The following is an 11,375-nucleotide window of genomic DNA, read 5'->3' as shown; positions in this document are numbered from 1 at the left end:
GCGTTCAGGGGTTACTCCTGGGTCTATGCTCAGAAATTGCTCCTGGCAGGCTCCAGGGACCATATAGGATGCCGGAATTTGAACCGCTGTCCTTCTGCATGCAAGGCAAATGCCTTGCCTCCATACTATCTCTCCAGCCCCAATAGCTTTAAAATATTCAATAAAAAGACAGAAAAATTAAATGAATAGTACTAAGTAAATTAAACTAAGAATGATTACTTAAAATATAAGAAAAACTGGGGCCAGAGCAATAACACAGAAGTATGGCATTTGCCTTGCATGCAGCTGATCCAGGACAGACCTCGGTTCAATCTCCAGCATCCCATGTGGTCCCCCAAGCCAGGAGCAATTTCTGAGTTCATACCCAGGAGTAACCCCTGAGAGTCACTGGGTGTGGTCCCCAAACCAAACAACAACAACAACAAGAAAACCACAATAAGAAGATGTAGATGTTTAAAAAATTGAGGTTGAAACAATGAAAAAATATAGTAAAAACTACTGCAAACATAAACATAAAAAATAAAAACTAAAAAATAGCAAGTTGTAACACGTTTCTCAGTTGAAAATTCTGGGATAAGAATCAACTGAGAAACCAGGAACACAGCGAGGAATCCTTTTCTAAGCACCAGAAACTGGGAGATTTTTTGAAAATCTAATGCAATAGGCCATGTGAGACTCTGGACGTGTGTTCTCAGCAGTTACCAAGAAGAGATACCCCAAAGTTCTTATTCCCCTAGACACATCATCAAATAGAATTGGTGTGACTTCACAAGGCTAAGTGGAATTAGGAGAGAGCTCTAAGTCTGCCTATGTCCTCATCCTGGCACCATCTTTAATATACACTACCAGGCCCCAGAAGTCTTCTTAATGAAGAGGGAACTGAGAGTTTGCAGCTTACTGGGATGGTAATTAAGGTTAATATGCATCATTTCAGTAAAATGCTAAGAAAAATGCCTGATAGTTAGTACTAGTCCACTTTAAGGTATTTATTTGTTTTTTGTTTGTTTGTTGTTTGCAGTGTTCAGGGGTTTCTCCTGGCTCTGTGCCCAGAAATCACTCCTGGCAAGCATAGGGACCATATGGGATGCCAGGGTTCAAACCACCATCTGTCCTGGATTGGCTGCGTGCAAGGCAAATGCCCTACCACTGTACTATCTATCTCTCTGGCCCTAAGGCATTTATTTGCATCAACTAAATAAATTAAAATGTCCTGCAGAAGGAACTCTCTTTAGCCTATGTAGCATTGTGAGCCCCAAACACAGTATTAGACATAGAAAACATCAAATATTGAGTAAGTGGGTTTCTTATTATTTCTCATTTTCTCACTTTATTAAAAACATCCCATATAGTATTATGTTGACTTAAGTGAGTCAAAGATGGGGCCGGGAAAGTGGCGCTAAAGGTAAGGTGTCTGCCTTGCAAGTGCTAGCATAGGACAGACTGCGGTTCGATCCCCCGGCGTCCCATATGGTTCCCCCCCCAAGCCAGGGGTGATTTCTGAGCGCCCCTCAGGAGTAACCCCTGAGCATCAAATGGGTGTGGCCAAAAAAGTGAGTCAAAGAGAGATGCATAAAATAATATCACTCATTTGTGGGGTATAAGAAAAATATAAGATACTATTGTAATAATATCCAGATACAATAGAGATGAGGTCTTGGAAAACTAATCCATGATACAAAGCTTGCCACAAAGACCAATGAGTGCAGTTAAAATAGAAAAGGGTCCATTATGGCATTAATAGAAGAAAATGATGACTCTGGACAAGAATTGGGTACTGAAAAGTGATATGTATAAAGTAATATGCATGGTACTCCCTCATTAACAATAGTGTAGACCAGTGTTAAAAAGAAAAAAAAAGGAAAAGAGAAAAGTAAAATTTCTGCCCAAGGGACAGGTTGGGGTGGGTGGGATGAAAATTGGGGATATTGGTAATGCTGGGAAATATGCATTCGTGAAGAGTGGTATACATTGTAGGACTAAAACTCAAGCATGAGCAATTTCGTGATTACGGTGCTTATGTAAAGTAATTACTTTTTTTTTTTAAAAAAAAAACCTAACTTTACTTAGTAACTACTATGTTCCAGACACTAGGATAGAAAAGTACAAGAGGTAATTAAGAATTTTTAGTAGAAGCATGTTACTTAATTGGGTGTGCTTTGGTCATCTTGAGGGCAATACGGTGAGTAAGTTGGTAGCAAATTCAAGTTCAAGTTGACTTGAAGCCTTATCCCCCACCCTTTCTTCCTAGGTAACTTAACCATTCCTGGGAGGGGTCTTGGAAAAGGTAGATAAGGCCTTTAACCCAATGGATTAGGGCTCTGGCCCTTTTTGGCTCTCTGCCCTTTTGGTCTTTGGTCAGCATGGAGGTGAAAGAGAAGATGGCTGAAAGGAGTTAAGATGCAGGGCTAGCGAAGAATGGCTGTGCTTGAAAGGTTATGCTATAAGCCACACATGTGGTGAATAGGGCATGAATAAAGTTGATGCTTCCTGCTGCCTGTCTCTGGATGAGTGATTCCGCCGTTCACCTAAACCTGGGACCCGTCAGCTAAATGGGGTTGCGGAGCCACGTGGCCTGGGGTGGCAGAGAAAGGCCTCCATCTACCTCCATCCATCACCATCCACCACCATCCTTAATTATTTAATGCAACATTGACTCATATAGATCTTGACTAGAAGTCTGTTCATGAACACCATGAGGGGAATATAAGTCAAAAATGGCTTTTGGGATCATATAATGAAGTCACAGTGATAGAGTAAATATAATGAATAGGAAAGCAAAAGTGTCTCCTCTGCACTATTGTACAACTCATTTGTTATTTGATTGACAGGCTCTATATTATCTTTAGCTTTTATATAAACACCCATTGCTATCTTATTTTATATCAGTCATTACACTTAGTATTTCAGCAGTTATAAAATAGTTTCATAAAATTAAATGGAGTAAAATAAATATCAGTTAGCCTATCATAGCTTTAATTTTGTGTTGTAAAACAAAATGAGAATTACATCTACACTCAAAAAATAAAAGAAAAATAAATGAAGGAGGGAAAGTAATATGAAAACAAAAGAAAAAGAAAAATGAAGTTTGAACCCACCAGTATAAGTGCATCTTTGACTCTCTGGCATTTGTTTTTGGTTTCTTTGTTCAAATGAAAAAATAATTTTTTTTATTTTTATTAATTTCTTTATTTAAACACCATAGTTACAAGAAGTTTCTTGCGTGGGTTCCAGTCATACAATGTACTCTTCACCAGTGCAATCTTCCCACAACCAATGTTCCCCATTTCTCTCTCCCACCCTAACCCCCTGCCTGTCTCTCAGATAGGCATTGTGCTTCTCTCCCTCACTATCATTGTCATGGTAGTTGTCACTGTAGTTAGTGCTTTAACTGCACTCACTGCTCTTGCAGCATGCTTCATGTCTTGAGCTGGTCCTCCCAGTGTTCAGCTTTATTGTCTCTAAATAGTATTGCTGTACTGTCTGACTTTTCTTATGTCCTGCAGATGAGTGAGACTATTCCCTCTCCCTCTTGCTCATTTCACTCAGAATAGTCTCCATTTCCATCCATGTATAGGCAAATTTCATGACTTCAATTTTCCTAACAGCTGGATAGTATTCCATCATGTAGATGTACCATAGTCTCTTAAGCCACTCATCTGTTGTGAACCTGCATTGTTTCCATATTCTGGCTATTGTAAATAATGCTGCGGTGAACATTGAGGTCCAGAGGGCACTTTTGTACTGTGTTTTTGTATTCCTAGATTGCTGTTTTCCTAGATTCCTGTATTGATGGATCATGTGAAAGCTCAAATTCCAGTTGATAACTATAATATTTTCCAGAAAGGCTGGACTACACAGTATTCCCATTAGCAGTGAAAGAGCGTCCTTTTCTCCCCACATCCGTGCCAGCACTGGTTGCTTTTTATGATGTGTGGCATGAGATGATACCACATTGTTGTGCTGATTTGCATCTCCATGATGATTAGTGATGTAAAACAATTTTTCACATGCCTTTTTGTCCACCTGCATTTCTTCTCTGAGTATAGTTGTCAGTGTCAGAAAAAATACTTCCCAAGGGAGAAAGCCAGAATAAATTCTTCCCCTCTGGCATAACAACAAAAACAAAATGTACACATATAATATAAATAAAAATAAACATAAAGAATCAATATTTGAGTTTTAACTCTGCCTTTATTTATTTTATTTTTTGCTAAGTTTTACTAAAAACTTACTTAATATCACTGTTTTTAAGAACACATTTTATAGTATAAAGAAGATACCTCATATTAGTTTGAAACTGACATTCAACATACCAGATAAAACTGCTCTTTTACTATGCTTTCCAGAAAGAGAACTTGGGGGAAATATCTGTCCTATGTTGAAAGAAAAAGCTACATTCCTCTTGAAGTCTTATAAGCATGTATCTCATGAGTAAACTCTAAATATATCCATGAAGACTCTCCCAAATGCGAATCAACAATTCAAAGCATTTTGGCAAAGGAGGGCTATAAATGAAAGTTTTATTTTTCTTTTAAACATAAGTGTGACTTGCAATGCAGTTACAATGCAGAAAATAATAAATGGCTTTTTAAAAATCCTTCCTTTGAACTCTAGTAGAGAAAATGGAGATCAAATTCAGTACATGTAAATCCATTATAAATAAATGTAAAGAGATTAAATTGTCAGAGTGCAGACAACAAGCAACCACCTGTTTATAATCTCTGCTAGACTCTTATTTAGGGATTAAGAAAAAGAAACTTCAAGAAAACAAAGAAATGTAACTCTCACTGGAGAAACTTTAAAAGTCTGAACTTTAAGAAGAAATCAAGTAAAGTGCTAGAAAGATCAGAAAATGTAGAGTCTACGGATTGGCTATCTAACACAAAGTATATCAAAATGGGTGCTATTGCCCCCACATTGGGTGGGAGACTGATAGGATCTAGTGAATAATGCAAACCAACCGTGAATACCTTGTTTGCTTAAAGAAAACATAGGGCACAAGGCAGGGTGTTTTGGGTTTTTTTTTTTTTTTTGCTTTGTTTGTTTGTTGTTTGTACTTTTTGAAAAGGGAACAGGAGACCAAATAAGTTTGGAAACTTCTGGAATAAAATAATAAAAATGACAAGGTATACTTTAAGGTTACAAAAACAAGGTGAATTATTTTTGGAATCATTGGAATTAGGATCTTTAAAACTATTGTATTTTTCTGGCATCAAGATAAAGATTAATAGTTAAGGACAATTTTAAAATAAACTATAACTTTTATAATATAAGTTTATTAATCAAAATGAAGTTATAAAGAAAGAAAATAGAGAACACATAATAAATAGAAGATGACAGAAGTGAATTTATAGTATAAATGTGAGCATATTAGTAATCTAGTCAATGTAAACAAAACGAATTTGTTAAAAATTTATTCTGGATTTAAAAAAATAGCTACATGATTTTCATAAGAAATATGTTTAAAATATGAGAGTAGACAGGCTGAGATTACAGTAATGGGATGTTATGCCAAAAAAAACTCAAAAGCAATTCCCACTTGCACATTAGCACCAGAAAAAAATCAAGATCAAGGCAAAAATATAAGAAATGAAAAAATTCATAAGTTAATACTAAAATAATTCACCAGGAAAATACCCTATAAACTTGTATATACCTAAAACAAGCCTTAAAATCAGTAAGACAATGATAGATTATGAAGCTTAATTGCATATAACATGGATTTATATACATGTGTCAATGAAATGAACTGTGTCTTAGAAATATTTTATTCTTAGTCAAAACTTTTGTGTTAGTCTGGAGAGATAGTAGAGGGGTTAAAGTGCTTGTCTTGCATGCTATTGACCCGGCTTTGGTTCCTGATACCAAACACGGTCCCATTCCAGCACCATCAGAAGTGATCCTTATTGCCTCCCCACCAAAAAACCCAAATCAAAACAAAACAAAACAAAAACTTTTGCTGTAATAGCAGTTAATATGACGTCAATATCCTTATCAAACAAGTCTTAAAACATGAAATACATTAAAAAAAACCTATTTATATATTAGTTAATACTATTTGCTTCCGGAAGCAAGATAAGAATGAGCATGGAGCAGTTTGTTCTACTTTTTGCTTCTACTTCCACTTCTGCTAGCCTTTCTTGATGACTTTCACTAACCTTTCTTGGTGACTTCAAATAGCACCTTTGTTTAGAGTCTTCTGCTAGCTTTTCTTTTTTTCTTTCTTTCTTTTCCTTTTGGTTTTTGGGTCACACCTGGCAGCACTCAGGGGTTACTCCTGGCCCTATGCTCAGAAATCACTCCTGGCAGGTTCAGGGGACCATATGGGATGCCAGGATTTGAACCACCGACCTTCTGCATGCAAGGCAAATGCTTTACCTCCATGCTATCTCTTCGGCTCTCTGCCATCTTTTCTTGATGATGCTCTCTACCCTCATGCTCAGCCCTACCCACATTTCTAGAATCAGGTTAGTCCTTAGGCAGAAACTGGTGAACCTCACCTGTGAGCTCAGGCTTGTTTTACTGGTTGACTATAACTTTGGCTTCTCCAGTCCTCCTCAATGCAAAACCCGAATTATTTTCATTTTTTCAACCTCCTTTCCAAGGTGTTAATACTGGTCACTGAATCATACTCTTAACTCATCAACTACTGGACTCCTGAGCAATCCCCAATTTCTGGTCAATGTACCTCACTGGCCAGTACACTTCAGCACCACTCTTGTCTAGTCAATGCAAAATTACAGTCTTCCATGAGAAATAATGCCCATGAAGTGTTCCCAAGCTATTTTTGTCAGCATTGCAGCAAGGTCAGATTTCTTAAACTCACAAGTAGTCTAGATCCGGTACTTGACTGAATCAAGTAATTCTCTGTCAGAGAGCAGAGGTCTTTGTCCTCTTCCTCAGTCCCATATAATCATTGGAATCATATGCCTCCCCTATACCTATTGTCTCTATTGTCTAATCAGCCACTCAATGGAAAGTCATTCAAGTCCATTAAATGCCTAACACTTATGGAATGTCCACTCTATGCCAAGCCTGATCTTGTGCATGTGCAAATAACAAGATACAGAAACTATCACCAATGCCAAGGCTCCAGAATCAGAGGAACATAAGTTCAAAATATGAAAAGAACTGAGTGACCCCAAACTGACATGACTGTATAAGAACTTGTGACATTTGAGGTGCAAAAGAGTACTGGACATATTTCATAGGATTCAAGAACAGACAAACATTCTAACTAATTAAAGCATGAAAAGAGATATTTATTGGCAAAGACTGGCCTGCTGTGAAAGGATGAACTTAGTAAAACAAACAAACTGGAAAGTTCTATGGTGCAGAAACAACACTTAGTTCCTTCAGGAGAGACTAATCTTATAATTAATTGGCTATATCTGATTAGCTAATATATTAATGACAGATTATCAGGTGGAGATATGGAGGAATTGCAATAGATGTCAGTTTCAAGAAAGTAGTCCAAAGAGTGTCACCTGCATTTTGAAACAGTGGACCCAGGCCAGAGCAGAATGGTCTTGTGCAATGTCTGCAAAAGTGATCCTCTGGGAGCATAATGGGCAGAGTGCTTCATAAAGGAAAAGACAGAAGAGAGAGGCCGGTCTCAGAGAACAAACACTAGCCTATGAAGGAGAACACGAGGAAAAGTTTCAATAAATTAGCATTTCATATGGAATGAGTGGGAGTTACAGGAGGAGGAGACTCCAGGCAAGGAGGCTGCACTGGTAAGAGTAGAAAGATGTGAGGGTTTTAAGAAATTAAAACCAGATTTTTCAAACATCGAGAGTAGATGTTTTTTTTTTAGGAGTTTAATAGGTCATAATGCCAGTTTGACTGGGACAGGATTTAAAAAGGAACAGTTAAGCAATGAAATCTTGATCTTGGGAGACACAGTTGCTTACTAAAGAAGTTACTTACTAAAGATGTAAGAGAAAAATGAGGAGGACATTGCAGATATGCCAGACTGGGATGTGGTAAGTGATCAACAGGAAATTCAATGCTGGAAATTTCAGGCCCAAGTGCATGAGAGTGGTGAAACTAATTAAGGTGCTAAAGGAAAGAGAGCTCAAATTTGGAATTATTAGCCTAAATTTTCACTTAGAAATAGCAATGATAGGACATCCCTTTACTTCCGCCCCTCCCCCGTCAAGTCTGTGAGGCTTCCTGGGGCGGTACAAGGTAGGAGACCTTCCGCTGCCTCCGCCCCTCCCCTGGCCTTGTCTGCGAGGTTTCCTGGGGTGACATTTGCCAGGGGACTTTCCGCTGCCTCCGCCCCACCCCAACTGCGTCTCCGAGGTCTCCGGCACCCCTACCACCCCGCTGGGATAGGCTAGGAACCATAGATGACAGAGGCCTGGAGGAGGCAGAGCACCATAGATGACAGAGGCCTGGAGGAGGCAGAGCTCCGCAGACTTCCAGGTAGGGGATAAGGGCAAAGGAGCCAGGCTCAACAGTGCCCCCCCACCGTTGTGGCCAGGAGTGGTACTGCACTGGCTGGCAGCAAAAGGGAGGAACACAGACCAGGTTCCCACTAGAGGGCATGCTAGATGCCAAACCTCAGCCAGCCCACCCAACAGTCCCACCCAGAGCTGCAATCCAGAGAAGGGACCCAGCCCTACATCTCAGGAGCAAAAGCAAGCCGAAATCGAAAGGCACTGCTCTCCAAGCCACACCAATAAATGCATAAAAACATGGGCAAACCGAGGAGGACCCTAACAGCTGGAGATACAGAGAGAATCCCTACTAAGTTTCCAAGTTCACCAAAATGCACAGATCCAAGAGATAAAGATTTAAAAGCAGCCATGAGAAAGGAAAGATTTAAAAGCAGCCATGAGAAAGGAAATGCAAGCCATGGTACAGGAAATGAGAGAATTGCTAGCCACCGAGTACAAGAAATCCATGGAGGAACAAATTAGCCAAATTAAAGAAAATCTGATACAGAATATGAGAGACTCCATACAAAAGCAATTAAAGGAATTAACAGACACTGTAAAAAGCCAGATGAGCAGAATCACAGAGATGGAGAAGCACATAGTAGTACATGAAGGAAAACTGCAAACCAAAAATGACCAGGAAACCAACAAGGAATTAAGAGGCAAGGCACTGGAAGGAAAAGTCCAGTACTTAATGAACAAAGACAAAAGAAATAATCAAAGAATTGTAGGTATATCAGAAGGGGAGGAAACAGGAAAAGGGGTAGAACAAGTAGTTAGGTAAATAATAGCATAAAACTTTCCCATCCTTTGGAAAGAGGACTCCGTGCAAATCCAGGAAGTGAAAAGAGTCCCTAATAAAATAGACCCTAATAAACCAACACCAAGACATATAATAATCTAAATGGCAAAAAAAAGAGAGAGAAAGATGAACTCCTTAAAGCAATAAGTGAAAAAAAGAACATCAAGTACAAAGGAAGGGACATAAGAATCAAACCAGATCTCTCATTTGAAATAATTCAAGCAAGAAGACAGGGGAATGAAATATTTAAACGACTGAATGAAAAAAATTTTCAGCCTAGGGTACAATACCCAGCAAAACTGTCATTCATATGGATGGTAGCCTAAAAATATTCTGAAACAAAAGCGAACTTGCAGTAATTGTGCAAATAAAATCAATCCTAAACGACCTACTCAGAGACTAACTACACAATTCAAACCCCAGATTATAACAATAACCACCTTACACACCACATCTGCACAACAGCCCTCTCTGTCAATAATCTCCCTAAATGTTAACAACTAAACTCTCCCATTAAAAGACACATAGTAGAGAACTGTATTAGAAAACATAAACCGGGGCCAGGCGGTGGCACTAGAGGTAAGGTGTCTGCCTTGCCTGTGCTAGCCTTGTATGGACCGCGGTGTGATCCCCCAGTGTCCCATATGGTCTCCAAGCCAGGAGAGACACTTCTGAGCGCATAGCCAGGAGTAACCCCTGAGCATCACTGGGTGTGGCCCAAAAACCGAAAAGAAAAAAGAAAAAAAGAAAACATAAACCGGACTTCTGCTGCCTGCAAGAAATGCACCTACAAGTACAGGACAGGCATAGGCTTAGAATAAAAGGATGGAAATCTATCTTTCAAGCTAATGGAAATCAAAACAGAGCAGAGACAGCCGTTCTTATATCAGACCAAATTCCATTTAACCTCGAGAAAGTGATCAGAGATAAAGAGGGTCACAACATACTAATCAGGGGAACAATAGATCAAGAGGTACTAACCCTGATCAATATTTATGCATCTAATGTAGAGTTAGCAAAATATGTGAGGCAGTTGCTCACTAACCTGGAGAAACACATGAAGGGAAATGTGATAATAGTAGGAGATCTCAATACTTCACTATCACCACTGGACAGATACAGCAGACAGAAAAATAGCAAAGAAATAAAAGCCCTAGATGAAAAATTAGAAGATCTAGGGTTAATAGACTTATATAGAGCCCTCCACCCCCAGAAAATAGAATACACATTCTTTTCAAGACCTCATGGAACCTTCTCCAGAATAGACCATGTCTTAGGATACAAATCAAACCTATATAAGACCACAAATGTAAGGATCATTAGAAGCACCATATCAGATCAATATGCAACAGAGGTCAAAATTAACTGCAAGAAGAAGCAATGGACAAAAACTAATACTAGGAGATTAAACTACATGCTGCTCAACAACAGCTGTATCAAGGAGCAAATCAAGGAAGAAATAAAAAGATTCTTTGAGACAAATGATAATAGACAACTTGTCAAAATTTGTGGGACACAGCAAAAGCAGTAATTAGAGGTAAACTCATAGCAATACAGGCCTATGTCAAGAAAGAGGAAAATGACAAAATCAACCATTTAAAGGATCATCTCAAGGAATTGGAACAACAGAAGCAAAGAAATCTGACCACAACCAGAAGGCAAGAAATAGTAAAAAACCAGAGCAGAAATAAACAACATAGAAACTAAGAAAACAATACAAAAAACCAATGAGACCAAGTGTTGGTTTTTCGAAAAAATAAACAAGATAGACAAACCACTGGCAAAACTCACAAAAAGAGGGAAAACATCCAAATCAGTGGGATCATAAATGAAAGGAGAGAGATTACAACAGAACCCCAAGAAATACAACATATCATGAGATCATATTATGAATAACTATACTCAGGCTAGAGAACCCAGTAGAAATCGACAGGTTCCTGAAAAATTACCATCTTCTGGAACTGGAAAAGGAAGACCTAGAAAGCCTCAACAGACCAATCACTTCAGAGGAAATTGAAGATGTAATTAAGAAACTCCCTAAGAACAAAAGTCCAGGTCCAGATAAATTTACAAGTGAATTCTATCAAACATTCTGAGAAAACTTACTGCAACTTTCCCACAGGCACTTC

The sequence above is a fragment of the Suncus etruscus genome, chromosome 8, assembly GCF_024139225.1.
Source record: "Suncus etruscus isolate mSunEtr1 chromosome 8, mSunEtr1.pri.cur, whole genome shotgun sequence".
Lineage (NCBI taxonomy): Eukaryota > Metazoa > Chordata > Mammalia > Eulipotyphla > Soricidae > Suncus > Suncus etruscus.
This window is presented reverse-complemented; position numbering follows the sequence as displayed.